General features: G+C 39.5%; 1 pseudogene; it reads left to right on the forward strand.

The window, feature by feature from the left end:
* The first annotated feature begins 4,105 nt into the window (after positions 1-4,105).
* The window catches only part of LOC107713376 (myosin-7-like), a 35,256-nt pseudogene continuing 22,880 nt past the window's right edge, over positions 4,106-16,481 (forward strand).

The following is a 16,481-nucleotide window of genomic DNA, read 5'->3' on the forward strand; positions in this document are numbered from 1 at the left end:
GGTTTTAATGATAATACTACAGAATTTCTTTATTTCATCTGTCTCACCTGCATCGTGTCCTCATTTCTTTCAAGTGCATAAAACTTCAGACCTGCAAAACAAATGAAACAATTAATATATTCAACAATTCCAAAAGTAAACTTCTAAATTAAACAAAGGATCCTTGATGAAGAGCCGCTGCATGCCAGGCTGAACGCTGAATGCCTAAACACAGCAGTGTATACGGGTAAACCTCGGTGTTGAAGGTGAGGAACAGTGCTGGAGGTGGAGTCTGAATATAGGGAGGAGCTCCTCAGAGGTTCACAGAGGAACCAACCCATCCTGCAACCTTAAACCACAGCCGAATGTGCTTGAGATATATTAAGATAGATTGCCATAAGTCAGGAGAGAGTAACTGCTGGCTTGACATCTCACAAGACCCTTTTGATTTAAAAGAAATCTAGCAGCATCTTAAACTTTCACCTTTCATCCTTTTGGTTAACAAATGGTCTCAACAGCCAGTTGACCCCTTCAGACATCCAGTAACAGGTGCATAATGAGAAAAACAGATGAACATTGTATTTTATATGAATTGAGCTTTGTTCATTTGCTTAATGAACTCATTTTTTGGTTGCACTTTATTTTACAGTACATGTACTAAACTGTACTTAAAGTGTACTTACCTAAGGAAGTACTGGATAATATAAAGTAACTACATGGGTTAGGGTTAGGACCTAGTTATTACTAAGTTACTGTAATTTACTATAACAAGTACATGAGGAACAGGACTGTAAAATAAAGTGCTACCAATTTTTCATTATGCAAACCGAACAAATGCTTAGGCCAAGATAACAATGACCATTTCTTCTGCTTGTCTTTCAGCTTTAACTCACAATACAATGCTGCACGTCGGTTAATAATAAACACTTGTCTTGTGACCGGCATCGTTTTGCCTCAGTTGGCCATGTAACTCAAGTAGTACGTATATGGCTCGCAAGGGAGCCAACGTGTAGCACTTGACGTTTATTTATGCGCTTGGAGACCTTTGCAAACGAGGCATCCGCTTTATGTTTTCAATGCCCCTCATCAGTTGCTCAGTAGGAATTTCACAGGGTTATCTTTGTACTCAAGGACAATGGGAAGGAAACAATATGGAACAAAAAAGACAGTGGTAAGAGGATGACTGACAGTCTGCCACAGACCTCCATATGTTTCAGTGCAGACAATGCAAGCTCATGGTGCGTTGTGCACGTAGCTGTTGCATACATATCTATCTTTAAAGAGCTGATTATAGAGTTCAGTAGTTTTAGATAAAAAAATAAATAAATACATACATACATTTTAAATGAAAAGTAACGCCATTAGCATGAAAGTGAGGGCATTAAAATATCAGTACCTCCAATTCAGTTGATTGTTTACCCAAAAATGACGATTCTTCCTAGGGCTGTGCAAATAATCGAATGCGATTTTCATGCGTATCTCGTCAGTAAAGCCGGTTCTGTGATTAGTAGTAAATCTCCAGCACGTGCATTCAGATGGAGCGGCATTTACTACACAGAGCCGTAGTTCACTGACAAGCTACGCAAAATCGCGTTCATAATCGGCAATGAATCGCCTGCGATTTTTAATGCGATTTTGCGTAGATTGTCAGTGAACTACGGCTCTGTGTAGTAAATGCCGCTCCATCTGAATGCACGTGCTGGAGATTTACTACTAATCACAGAACCGGCTTTACTGACGAGATACGCATGAAAATCGCATTCGATTATTTGCACAGCCCTAATTCTTCCAGCATTAACTCACCCTCGTATGGTTCAAACTTGACGTACTTTTTTCTCTTTAAACATTTTAAAAATGTTTCATTGTTTTTGTCCATACAATGAAAGTCCAGTGTTGTTCTTCTAAATATGTTCTTTCGTTTTCTACAGATAGACAAAATGCATACAGGTTGAAATAACATGAGGGTAAGTGGTAATAGAATTTTTATTTTTGGTTGAACTATCCATTTAAGCAATTAAGAGTGAACAAAGGTGTTCAATGTATAGTGAAATCTGAATGAAGATGCACTTTATGCAGAGGCTTTACACATTTAGGTCTTCATATCTGAACTCAGCGGTCAACATTTGTGCAACTAAACGCTCAAAAATTCAGTGTGAAAATAATGCACCAGCATTGTTGGTTGATTGTGTCTAGTTGAATGACTTATGTTCTAGTAACTCTGATGCAGCTGATATTTAAAAAAAAAGCTAGGAATTGTCTGCCAAACTGGACAAATTAGACATTGTTCCTGTCAAAAGATATGATGAATATTAAGTTCACATTGAGGAGATGTTATGTATACATTAATTTATTCAGGCAGTGACATCGGCCTGCTGTAGACTTACATATATGGATGCTGGTACGCAAGCTGTTCTTCTCAATCAATTTAGAAGCACCCAGCAAGAATTTCACAGGTTATCTTTGTCCTCAAGTGTGAAGGCAAAGGAACAATGGCGTGTCAGCGATGAGGCCTGAGTGAAGCGATCGCGCCAGCTGGAAACTGACCTTGCCCTTACAGATTCAGCTGCGGGCGCTCGAGCGGATAAAAAGCATCTATGATGGACAGAGTGAAATGACACTTGGCTTGTCCTTGAGCAAGGTACAGATCAGTTGATACAAACAATGAGATGCATTCTTTTTTGAGCGAACACCTGCTAACTGATGTAAAAACCATTCTCTTTTTTTAATCCAAAGAATTCACATTAGCAGTTTGATCATAAGTGCAATAGTAAAATAATGCAAAAATGATTTTCTAACTTAGTATTTTTGTTTTGTTGTCCAGTGCAAATATCTAAACATTCTTGAATCAAGATACATTTACTTGAGAAGCTGACTGAAAGTCTGTTTTCTGAAAAAAGCATCAAAATGTTGTTAGTTTTTCCTTAAAACAAGAAAAAAAAGTGGTATGGGGTAAGAAAAGTAATACTTTGCCCCATTGGCAGATACTTTTTTAAATTATTATTTTATGCAAAAAAAATTATTTTGATACATTTTTCAGAAAACAAAACTTAAAATCTAATTTCATTATGCGTCTCAAGTAAATGTATCTTGTTTTAGAAATGTTTAGATATTTGTAATGGAAAACAAGACAAGAAAAAATTTTTTTTTGCTAGTGAGCAGAAACTTTTCAGTGTATTTCACATTCCACCATTTGTGCCAGCAGCCAAAATCTCCTGAATTCACATACCTTACAAAAAACTTACTTGACAGACATTGCATTTAAAAGGTAAGTGAGTTGAATGAAAGTACATATCATGACAAAGTATATTGTTCCTTACTGGCATGAATTACACCCTGTACAAAATAAACGTGCCTCTGCCTCCAGCAGACACCCAGACCATCCGTATCCTAACCAAACTGAGACACATGCTTCAGAAAATTCCTGCAACCATATTTAGAGGGCCTCTAACATTATAAAAAGGGGTGGAGAGTCAATGGCTTCAGACAGGTTTTCTATTGTATCATCAAACGGTAAGCCGTCAGAGACCTCTGACTTTATGAAAGCCTGGTCTCATTAGCAATTCCTTTGGTGTATATTACCTATCAGGCACAGAAGGATGTTGTTTAGGATGCACTTTTGCTCATTATTGACTATAATGTGACAGACAGGAGATAAATGTTTGATGTTAAATAATTAATTCAGTTTTATATTGTGATTTTTGTTTTATAGTGTGTCCCTAGGACAGTAAACCATCAGTATCTGGAGAGGTGAAGTACAAAGGTAAGTGACCCTAAAAACACTCAATGCAACATCACTGACTGCAACAGACTAATCTCATATGAGATATCAAATTATTAGTCCTACAAACACACATTACCATATACAATGGTCCCACATTTTTAGGACACACTTATAAAAGTCATTTCTCTCTTCACACAGGTGTACAGAATCACATTAACTATCAAAACATGTTCCTCAAACTACAAACAAACACAATACTGACTTCTACACTAGATCTAATTTTGGCATTTCAAACAGAACATTATTTTTTTATGTTTCTATTTTTTCTATAATTTTTATGTGTCTTAAGCATCCAAATAGGCTCCTATATATAATATCTCTTATAGTAATTTGTGTGCATGCACTTGTGAGCAGAGTGAAAGATGGGGGATGCCCAGATGGCAGAGTTTGGAGCTGCTGCTTCGTACCTCAGGAAGTCGGACATAGAGCGTCTGGAGGCCCAAACTCGCCCCTTTGACATGAAGAAAGAATGTTTCGTTCCTGATACTGCAGAGGAATATCTTAAAGCATCTATTATTAGTCGAGATGATGATAAAATCACCTGTGAAACTTCGAAGGGAACGGTAAGTTCAAGATTTCAATTAAAGACATTTCTCTACTTTAAAAGACCAGCTGTAATGAGCTCAGTGATGTGTTTAGAATAAGGACTGGATGATTAAATTAACTATTTTAAATGAACGAATTAACAGATGAATTGTATTTACATGGATAAATCAAAATGCAGACACTGTTTTCACTGTCAAAAAACTGATGTTCCCACAGACAGTAACTGTGAAGGAGGCCGATGTTCATCCTCAGAACCCACCAAAGTTTGATAAAATTGAGGACATGGCGATGTTCACCTTCCTGCACGAGCCCGCTGTGCTGTTTAACCTCAAAGAGCGTTACGCAGCCTGGATGATCTACGTGAGTCTTAAAACACTCACACATTCACTTGATCACATATGAGCAGATCTGAAGCTACTGTCAATCTCTTACAGACCTACTCTGGGCTCTTCTGTGTCACTGTGAACCCCTACAAGTGGCTGCCAGTGTACAACCAAGAAGTCGTCATTGCTTACAGAGGCAAGAAGAGGAGTGAAGCTCCTCCTCACATCTTCTCCATCTCTGACAACGCCTACCAGTACATGCTGTCAGGTGAGACAGAGACAAACCAAAAACAGCATGGGCTATATGTCAGTAACTAGTGAAAATCATTTCATGTTCATGCATATAACATTAATAATTATAATTTACATTTTTTACAGACAGAGAAAACCAGTCCATTCTTATCACGTAAGGCTTTGTGTTATAGTTAAACTGCAAAAAAATGATTTTCTTCCTTAGTATTTTTGTCTTGATTTCTAGTCTTGAATTATTATGCATTTACTTGACAAGTAAAATGACTTAAGATATTATGCATTGTTTTCTGAAAATATTATCCAAATTTTGTTAGTTTTTGCTTAAAACAAGTAAAAATATCTGCCAATGGGGTAAGAAAAATAATCCTGTTATTTTTACTTGTTTCAAGTAAATGCATCTTAATTCAAGAATTTGTAGATATTTATACTAGAAAACAAGACAAAAATACTAAGGAAGAAAATCATATTTGCAGTGTAGATGATCTTTTTGAGTTTATTGGTTACATTTTTATGAATGAATTCTTAATAGATTTCTAAGACTGGTTTATGTTGACAGCGGAGAATCCGGTGCTGGAAAGACTGTGAACACCAAGAGAGTCATTCAGTACTTCGCCAGCATTGCTGCTAGTCCTTCAAAGAAGGAGACCAGTGATAAGAAGGTTAGAAACAAATCCATGCACTGATATTGATCAGGGATGTAAAGTAACAATTTACATTTTAATGACCTAGTTTATACTTTCAGGGAACAATTGTACTTTTACTTGAATTTGTTTTAAATGCTGTACGAGTGTGATATGTGATTTTCAGACCTGTTCAGACCATGAACACAAATTTTACTACAACATAATCAGCTAAAATACAACATTCCCTGTTCTTTTCTTTACTATCTGCAGTATATCTGTCTGTCTTTTAGGGTACTCTGGAGGATCAAATCATCCAGTGTAATCCTGCTCTGGAGGCTTTTGGAAATGCCAAGACCATCAGAAATGACAACTCGTCTCGCTTTGTGAGTTTTATCTGCCTCCAGTTTCAAAATATTACGGCTCAACTCACTGCATCTTAAGAAAACATGCAAATAGAAAAAGTGACGTGACGTGTGACCAAGTATGGAAGAGAGCGCTGGTTATTCACTCCCCCCACCTACAATCCCTGCCGGACCTGAGACTCGAACCCGTGACCTTTGGGTTACAAGCCCGACTCTCTAACCATTAGGCCACCACTGCCCCAGCCACCAAAGCACTAGCATCTGGTAACATCTTCATCAGTTTGACAACACATGTGCTGCAAATATTCAAAATACAGAAACGTGCTGCAAATACTCACAACACAACCAAATACAGAAAAGCGTTGCAAGTAGCAAAGACCTCAATGGAAATGTTTTAAGGGGTGTGAAACATTATGTAAGCTGGCTAACTTACCTTTACAACTTCCCTTTATGAAAATTAACCATGGTTTTATTATAGTAAAAGTATAGTAACCATGTTTTTTGGCATATTGATTACAATTTGTATAAGCACAGTGAAGCTATGGTTAGTGTAGCAAAACCAGGGTTAATTTGTGGTTACCATGGTTTAACCATGGTTAATTTTCATAAGGGAAGTTTACATTTCAAAGTTACAGTAATTATGTATTTTGTCAGCTTATTTAGGCTAATCATATCCAAAAAAGCTAAGGAATCATATGATCAGGATGTTAAAATAAACAAAAATCTCACCTTTCAGAGTAGACATTGATAAGCATGTCCCAGCCAGGTTTGTCACTTGTTTCGGTTCCCTTAAACATTTCCGATGTTGTCTGGGCATATTTACGGCGCATTTCTGTATTTGGTCGCGTTGTGAGTTTGCAGCACGTGTTGTCAAACTGATGAAGATGTTTTCTTTATTTGCTGGTGTTTTTTCTATTTGCATGTGCTTTTTCATTTGCAGCTCGTTGAGCTCTCTCGACCACCGTAAAATATGTTGATTTGATTTAAATAAAATGACATTGAGCTGTTGTTCTTAAACAGGGCAAGTTCATTCGCATTCACTTTGCTGCCAGTGGAAAGCTTGCTTCTGCTGATATTGAGACTTGTAAGAAAAACATTTTCCTTTGTAAATCCTTTGTAACTTTTTCATTTTAAAGATGATGGTAAGATGCCGATGGTAAGAGCTTAACTTCTACATTTCTACAAACAGATCTTTTAGAGAAATCCCGTGTGACTTTCCAGCTGAAGGCTGAGAGAGACTACCACATCTTCTACCAGATCCTGTCCCAGAAGAAACCAGAACTTCTGGGTAAGCAAAATCACAACTTTGGTAACAAAACTGCAAGTGATGAGATGCAAAGTTGTAAAATATCATTTTATCCTCTCAGAGATGCTGCTGATCACAGCAAACCCGTACGATTACGCCTTCATTTCTCAAGGAGAGACGCAAGTGGCCTCTATTGATGATGCTGACGAGTTGATGGCTACAGATGTGCGTTATCCAAAACATCTATAAATCTCTTGATATTGACTTCTCAAGCTTTGGAACTGAAGTCTGCATAACATGCAAAGAAATGCAGTTAATTATTAGAGACACTGTATGTTTGCTGCAGGAAGCGTTTGATGTGTTGGGCTTCACCCAAGAGGAGAAGAACGGCATCTACAAGCTGATTGGTGCCATCATGCACTACGGCAACATGAAGTTCAAGCAGAAGCAACGAGAGGAACAGGCAGAGGTTGATGGGACTGAGGGTCAGTATTAGGAGAAAATGCTGACATGATATATATAATATACAATTATACTTGTTCTAAATCAGACAGATGGGCATGTGTGAATTACCTGCATCTCTGCAGCATCTCTCCACTAAGAGTGAAGCTGTGATATGCTAAACAAAAATAGTGACATTACCCCCTCATTATTGAAATATAGTGTAGCTTTTCAGTACCAAAGCTATTTTATTGATATTTCATAGGCAAGTATTGACAATGGGTTTCTATACTCTTGAATGTGTGTGTGCCTGTGGACAAATGGAAGATTCATTGCCATCAACCATTCAATTCTAATTATTTTTTTGGCACAACAGATGCTGATAAATCAGCTTATCTGATGGGCCTGAACTCTGCTGATCTCATCAAGGCTCTGTGCCACCCAAGAGTCAAAGTAGGGAATGAGTGGGTCACCAAGGGACAGAATGTCCAGCAGGTGGAGACTACTTCATGGTTAAAGGGATAGTTCACCCAAAAATGAAAAATGTGATGTTTATCTGCTTACCCCCAGGGCATCCAAGATGTAGGTGACTTTGTTTCTTCAGTAGAACACAAACGAAGATTTTTAACTCAAACCGTTGCAGTCTGTCAGTCATATAATGGCAGTCAATGGGCTCCACGGCTTTGAGAGTAAAAAAAACATACACAGACAAAACCAAATTAAACCCTGCGGCTCGTGACGATACATTGAGGTCTTAAGACAAGAAACGATCCGTCTGTGCAAGAAACTGAACAGTAGTTATATAATTTTTTTACCTCTGATCCACCGCAATGTCCAACTGTCCTAAGCGCGTTCACAACATCCGGCGCGTGACATCAAATAAATACGGTCGGGCAAAAAATTCCACATTGTCTGATGATATATCAAAATCATCTTCCATTGTGATGACCTGAACTTCTAAATATCTTTAGATCATCGCAGTGCCAGTGAACACGTCCGCAATCTCTCTACACTGTGTAAATAATGAGTGACATATACGCGCGACAGATCGCTTCCGCACATGCGTCTACTATCATAGATATGTATAGATGCCCTATTCGACCGCTCCAGATACGTTGACGCGTCCGCCATTTTGGAACGTATCACAGCCCATAGAAACAGTCACTAATGAGGCATCTACTTATATATATATACATATCTATGTCTACTATGCCAGCGCACGTACACGCGTTATGCACCGGATGTTGTGAACGCGCTCAGGATAGTTAGACATTGCCCTGGGGGTAAGCAGATAAACATCAAGTTTTCATTTTTGGGTGAACTATCCCTTTAACATCCCTTCATCATTAACATAACCATAAATAAAAAATTATTTAAATGTATTATCTTGGATAGGTGTACTATGCTATTGGAGCTCTTTCCAAATCAGTGTACGAGAAGATGTTCTTGTGGATGGTTGTGAGAATCAACCAATCCCTGGACACCAAACAGCCTCGTCAGTACTTCATTGGTGTGCTGGACATTGCTGGATTTGAGATCTTTGATGTAAGTTTACATCAACTGATTATTGTTATTCAATAACTTAATTTCTTTGTTACTTTGCCATTGTGATTATAAAACATATCCCACCTGCAGTTCAACACCTTTGAGCAGCTGTGCATCAACTTCACTAATGAGAAGTTGCAGCAGTTCTTCAACCACCACATGTTTGTGCTGGAGCAAGAGGAATACAAGAAGGAGGGTATTGAATGGGTGTTCATTGACTTTGGCATGGATTTGCAGGCTTGCATTGATCTCATTGAAAAGGTGAGTTTTGAAATTTGAGAGATCTCAGGTATTGGACCAATAAAGCTGTTCAGTTAATTTCATTATTTCATTTTAGCCTATGGGTATCATGTCCATCCTCGAAGAGGAGTGCATGTTCCCTAAAGCCAGTGATGCAACATTCAAAGCTAAGCTTTATGACAACCATTTGGGGAAATCGAACAACTTCCAGAAGCCCAGGATTGTCAAGGGTAAACCAGAGGCCCATTTCTCCCTGGTTCACTATGCTGGCACTGTTGACTACAACATTAATAACTGGCTGGTGAAGAACAAGGATCCTCTTAATGAGACGGTTGTTGGCCTCTATCAGAAGTCCACTATGAAACTGCTGTCTAACCTGTTTGCTGGATATGCTGGTGCTGACTCAGGTGTGTTGCAGAAAAACTAGAAAAGAATCCTATAAACAAACAAGTGAATATTTTGTAAGATTTTTCATACATATTTTTTGTAACAGCTGCGGAGGGAGGAGGTGGTGGCAAAGGAAAGGAGAAGAAGAAAAAGGGCTCTTCTTTCCAGACAGTATCTGCCCTTCACAGGGTAACATATAGTGTTTTTCACACTGAAATGAATAACATACTGTGTAAACTTGGCTTCTTAATCTTTTTTTAAACAGCATGAAAGCCTAATATATATAGGGGATGAGTGATGGATAATATATACCCACAGGAGAACCTGAACAAGCTGATGACCAACTTGAGGTCAACTCACCCTCATTTTGTGCGCTGCCTGATTCCAAATGAGACTAAGACTCCTGGGGCGATGGAGAATCCTCTGGTCATGCACCAGCTGCGCTGTAACGGTGTGCTGGAGGGCATCAGAATCTGCAGAAAGGGCTTCCCCAACAGGATCCTGTATGGAGATTTCAAGCAGAGGTATATTTAATTTTGATTGCAGATTCTGTTAAATGTCCAAGTTTTCATGTTTTTCTTTATTCATCATATTAAAATGCTAACTTATGGGTAAAAATATGTATATTCAAAATAACTGAAAAAAAAAAAACATCAACAGCATTAATTTACTTCAATTAATACTGTGACTGTGACAGATACCGCATCCTAAACCCTGCTGCTATCCCTGAGGGACAGTTTATTGACAGCAGGAAAGGAGCAGAAAAACTACTGGGATCTCTGGACATTGATCACAACCAGTACAAGTTTGGCCATACTAAGGTATGAACGAACATGTTTAAAAATGGGCTGGAAAAACAGATTTTCACACTATTTGTCACTATCTCTTTTCTCATTTTATTAAATCTCTAAAACTACAATTTTCATATTTCTTTGAAGGTGTTCTTCAAGGCTGGTCTGCTGGGTACCCTTGAAGAGTTGAGAGATGACCGTCTTGCTCTCATCATTACTGGGATTCAAGCAAGAGCTCGCGGTATTCTCTCAAGAATTGAGTTCCAGAAGATTGTTGAGCGCAGGTTAGAAATCAGACTCTCAATAAATTTGAGATGAACAATATTAATTGGTTTTAAAATATGAATGTGTACCATTACGTTACAGAGATTCATTACTTGTTATCAAGTGGAACGTACGTGCCTTCATGGGTGTCAAGAATTGGCCCTGGATGAAGCTCTACTTCAAGATCAAACCACTGCTGAGATCTGCTGAAGCGGAGAAAGAAATGGCCAACATGAAGGAAGAATTCCTGAAGTTGAAGGAGGCTTACGCCAAATCTGAAGCCCGCAGAAAGGAGCTTGAAGAAAAGATGGTTTCTCTTCTCCAAGAGAAGAACGACCTACAACTTCAAGTTCAAGCTGTGAGTTTGTGATTTTATGAATTCATGAATGAAATGCAACTCTAAATTTTATTTAATCATACAAAGACATTATCTGTAAACAGGAGCAAGATAATCTTTGCGATGCTGAGGAGAGATGTGAGGGCCTGATCAAGAACAAGATCCAGCTTGAGGCTAAAGTCAAAGAAATGACTGAGAGACTGGAGGATGAAGAGGAAATGAATGCTGAGCTGACTGCCAAGAAACGAAAGCTGGAGGATGAATGTTCTGAGCTCAAGAAGGACATTGATGATCTTGAGCTCACTCTGGCCAAAGTGGAGAAAGAGAAACACGCTATTGAGAACAAGGACAGTTTTCAACACTGAGCATGTTAAAGATGCAAGAATGGTTAACAGTTCCTTAATACAGTTACAAAATTCAACAGGTTAAAAACCTGACAGAAGAGATGGCAGCTTTGGATGAGATCATCGCTAAGCTGACCAAAGAGAAGAAAGCTCTGCAGGAGGCCCATCAGCAAACACTGGATGACCTCCAGAGTGAGGAAGACAAAGTCAACACACTCACTAAAGCCAAAGCCAAACTGGAGCAACAAGTGGATGATGTGAGTAGTTTGTTGACATTTCTGATGTAAATGAACCATTAAATATTTGTTAAATAAAATACTTTGATATTGTTGTTTCAGCTTGAGGGTTCCCTGGAACAGGAAAAGAAACTTCGTATGGATCTGGAGAGGGCAAAGAGGAAGCTTGAGGGAGACTTAAAGTTGACCCAAGAGAGCGTGATGGACCTGGAAAATGACAAACAACAACTGGAAGAGAGGATTAAAAAGTGTGTTTTACTTTATCAGTACTATTGTTGTTACTTGTATGTTTTTGTATAGTGATTGCTTCTTAATAAAATTCTATATTATTGTAAATGATGTATTGAAATGATATTGTTAATGTTGCCATGAATATAGCCATTGTTGCTGATATGGCGTTAAAACATAAAACATTCTGAAACACAGGAAAGATTTTGAGATCAGCCAGCTCAGTAGCAAGATTGAAGATGAGCAGGCAATGGCAGCCCAACTCCAGAAGAAACTGAAGGAGCTGCAGGTGAAATTGATGAATTCTTAAAAAGTTGGACAGTTAGGATTACTAACATTTCCTCACATTACCAGGCTCGTATTGAAGAGCTTGAGGAAGAGCTGGAGGCTGAGAGAGCTGCTCGTGCCAAAGTTGAGAAACAGAGAGCTGATCTGTCCAGAGAACTGGAGGAGATCAGTGAGAGATTGGAGGAGGCTGGTGGAGCCACTGCAGCCCAGATTGAGATGAACAAGAAACGTGAAGCTGAGTTCCAGAAGCTGCGCAGAGACCTTGAAGAGTCCACTCTGCAACATGAGGCCACCGCTGCTACACTGAGGAAGAAACATGCCGACAGTGTAGCTGATCTGGGAGAGCAGATTGACAACCTTCAGAGAGTGAAGCAGAAGCTGGAGAAAGAGAAGAGTGAACTCAGACTGGAACTGGACGATGTGGTCTCCAACATGGAGCAGATTGCCAAGGCCAAGGTGATAAATGCTTGTCTCCATGTTAACTTCAGGTGTTCCTTAACTTTTTGCAGTAAACTTTTTATTCATCCATTTTGTCACTTCAGTTTGATTCATTACATTCAATCTATGCAGGCAAACCTGGAGAAAATGTGCAGGACCCTTGAAGACCAGATGTCAGAATACAGAACAAAATATGAAGAAGGACAACGCAGCATCAATGACTTTACCATGCAAAATCTAAGCTACAAACTGAGAATGGTGTGTACTCTTAAGATATTGTTTTATGTATTGTTAGATAAATGCCCAAAATCACACGCTTTCTGTAATGTAATTGTTATACTTAAATCTAGGGGAGCTTTCTAGACAGCTTGAAGAAAAGGATTCCTTGGTCTCTCAGCTAACAAGAGGCAAGCAGTCCTACACCCAGCAGATTGAGGACCTCAAGAGACAACTAGAGGAGGAAATTAAGGTATATTTTATTTTTAAATATTTATTACTAACGGTCCATTGCATTTTTATATATAGTTGACAGGATATTTTCAATCCTCATAGGCTAAGAATGCCCTGGCCCATGCAGTTCAGTCTGCTCGTCACGATGCTGATCTGCTGAGGGAGCAGTATGAGGAGGAGCAAGAAGCCAAAGCTGAGCTGCAGCGGAGTCTGTCCAAGGCAAACTCTGAGGTGGCTCAGTGGAGAACCAAGTATGAAACTGATGCCATTCAGAGGACCGAGGAAAGTCCAATGATAGCTAATCACAGTCTCTGAAACTATCAAACAGGTCCTGGCTGAATGGAAGCAGAAATATGAGGAGTCTCAGAGTGAGCTGGAAAGCTCCCAGAAGGAGGCCAGATCTCTGAGCACTGAACTGTTCAAACTGAAGAACTCTTATGAGGAGTCACTGGACCACCTGGAGACCATGAAGAGAGAAAACAAGAACCTCCAAGGTGAAATTGATTTATTATTCATCTAAGCTTTCACGTCACATAAATGGAATATTTATCTAGACTTTTTGTGTATTAAACATTATTACCTTGCCTATTAAACAGAGGAGATTGCTGATCTCAATGAACAAATTGGTGAGAGTGGAAAGAACATTCATGAACTAGAGAAAATTCGAAAGCAGCTGGAGCAGGAGAAAGCTGAAATTCAAGCAGCTTTGGAAGAGGCTGAGGTATATTGATTGTGTAATGTGCAATTTCTTTTGCCATTAGATACTGGATATTTAAGATGTTGTACATGTAAAAGTAACCATACATGGTAAAAGAGAAGTCTTCTTGATTAAAACTTTCTCATCAACTGACAGGGTTCTCTTGAACATGAGGAAGGTAAGATCCTGAGGGCCCAACTGGAGTTTAATCAGATCAAAGCTGATATTGAACGTAAGCTGGCTGAGAAAGATGAAGAGATGGAGCAGGCCAAGAGGAACCAGCAGAGAGTGGTGGATACTCTGCAGAGCTCACTGGAATCAGAGACTCGCAGCAGGAATGAAGCTCTCAGACTCAAGAAGAAGATGGAGGGAGACCTCAATGAGATGGAGATTCAGCTCAGCCAGGCTAACAGACAGGCTTCAGAAGCCCAGAAGCAACTCAAGGGTCTTCATGGACACCTTAAGGTATGCTTTACCATCAATTTGTCAAGAAAAAGTGAAATCTTAAAACATTCTGCAGCCTCTTCATGTGAAAAATTTGTACTTCACAGGATGCCCAACTGCAATTAGACGACGCTCTGCGCAGTAATGATGATCTCAAAGAGAACATCGCCATCGTGGAGAGACGCAACAATCTGCTGCAGGCTGAACTGGATGAGCTGAGATCCCTGGTGGAACAGACTGAGAGAGGAAGGAAACTGGCTGAGCAGGAACTGCTGGACGTCAGTGAGAGAGTCCAGCTCCTGCATTCTCAGGTATGACACATCTGGCCACATCTTCACGCTAACCAAACCTTTAAACCCTCTCATAGTACATAATATCATCTAGAGACTATATGAATGTCAATAATGTCTATGTTTAGAACACCAGCTTGCTGAATCAGAAGAAGAAGCTGGAGGGAGATAATACTCAGCTTCAGACTGAGGTTGAGGAGGCAGTGCAGGAGTGCAGGAATGCTGAGGAAAAAGCCAAGAAGGCCATCACTGATGCTGCCATGATGGCAGAAGAGCTGAAGAAGGAGCAGGACACCAGTGCTCATCTGGAGCGCATGAAGAAGAACATGGAGCAGACCATCAAGGACCTGCAGCACCGTCTGGATGAAGCTGAGCAGATCGCCATGAAGGGAGGCAAGAAGCAGGTCCAGAAACTGGAAGCCAGGGTAAGTTGCTGATGTTTTTGGAAACAAGTCTATTGTGTTTTCTGTAAAATGGTCATTCTGTTTGAATGTTTGAAAATCTTACACATCTGTTAGGTGAGAGAGCTGGAAAGTGAGGTGGAGATAGAATAGAGAAAGGCCAGTGACTCTGTCAAGGGGATTCGTAAATATGAGAGACGCATCAAAGAACTCAGCTACCAGGTAGAAAAAAAATATTGCCTAGAAGCATTTTTTTGCCTTGTTTTTTTGATTGTGAGGCAAGAAGCAGGTCCAGAAACTGGAAGCCAGGGTAAGCTGGTGATGTTTTTGGAAACCTATTTTTTCCTCCTGTAATTAAAATACTTATTTTATTTGATTAGCTAACCATCTTGCACATCTCTTAGGTCAGAGAGCTGGAAAATGAGGTGGAGCTGGAACAGAGAAAGGCGAGCGAGTCTGTGAAAGGAGTCCGCAAATATGAGAGACGCATCAAGGAGCTCACCTACCAGGTGACATTCTCTCACATACAAATAAATGTCTTTGTATTCATACCATAAATATCATTTTCACACAGTGAAGTCACTGTGTACTCTTTTTGCAGACTGAGGAGGACTGTAAGAATCTGGCACGTCTTCAGGATCTGGTGGACAAACTCCAGCTGAAAGTCAAGTCCTACAAGAGAGCTGCTGAGGAGGCGGTATGCTTATGATAATTATTTTTATTTATCAATCTTTTTTCAAATCTTAAAATTTGGAACACCTTAATGTAAATTGGTTCATAAAAAATGTTGGTTCATCGGATTTTGAGACTTCAAAACATACCAAAACCCTTATCAACCACAATATTTTGTTGTTTAGGAGGAACAGGCGAATTCTAATCTGACCAAGTTTCGTAAGCTGCAGCATGAGCTGGATGAGGCAGAGGAGAGGGCTGATATTGCTGAATCTCAGGTCAGCAAGATGAGAGCCAAGAGCCGTGACACTGGATCTAAGGTAACACAATATACAGTCGTCCCCAGCAAGCTCAATTAAAATTTGGATTACTTTTATTCTGAAATTATGGTGATCAATCAGAAAAACAGTCTGCCTGATCAAATAGTTGAAATCAATTTGAAGGATTTTACTACTCTAAGCCAACATTATTTAATGCATACTAGGACTGCACGATAAATCGCATGCGATATTTAACACGCATCTTATCAGTAAAGCCGCTTCTGTAATCAGCGGTAAATCTCCATCACGTGCGTGCTTTCACATTGAGCAGCATTAACTACACAGAGCCGTTGTTCACTGACGAGCTGCGCGAATATGAACGTGGTTTTGCGCAGCTCGTCAGTGAACAACGGCTCTGTGTAGTTAATGCTGCTCAATGTGAAAGCACACAAGTGATGGAGATTTACCGCTGAGAACCGGCTTTCTGACTAGATGAGCATTAAATATCGCATGCGATTTATCGTGCAGCCCTAATACACAGTATGTATGACTGATGAATTTAACACAGTTATGCAACTGAACTGAATCAATACTGAACTGACTTGAGCTGTAGAAT

The sequence above is a fragment of the Sinocyclocheilus rhinocerous genome, unplaced genomic scaffold, assembly GCF_001515625.1.
Source record: "Sinocyclocheilus rhinocerous isolate Xijiao unplaced genomic scaffold, SAMN03320098_v1.1 scaffold1575, whole genome shotgun sequence".
NCBI classification, from domain to species: domain Eukaryota; kingdom Metazoa; phylum Chordata; class Actinopteri; order Cypriniformes; family Cyprinidae; genus Sinocyclocheilus; species Sinocyclocheilus rhinocerous.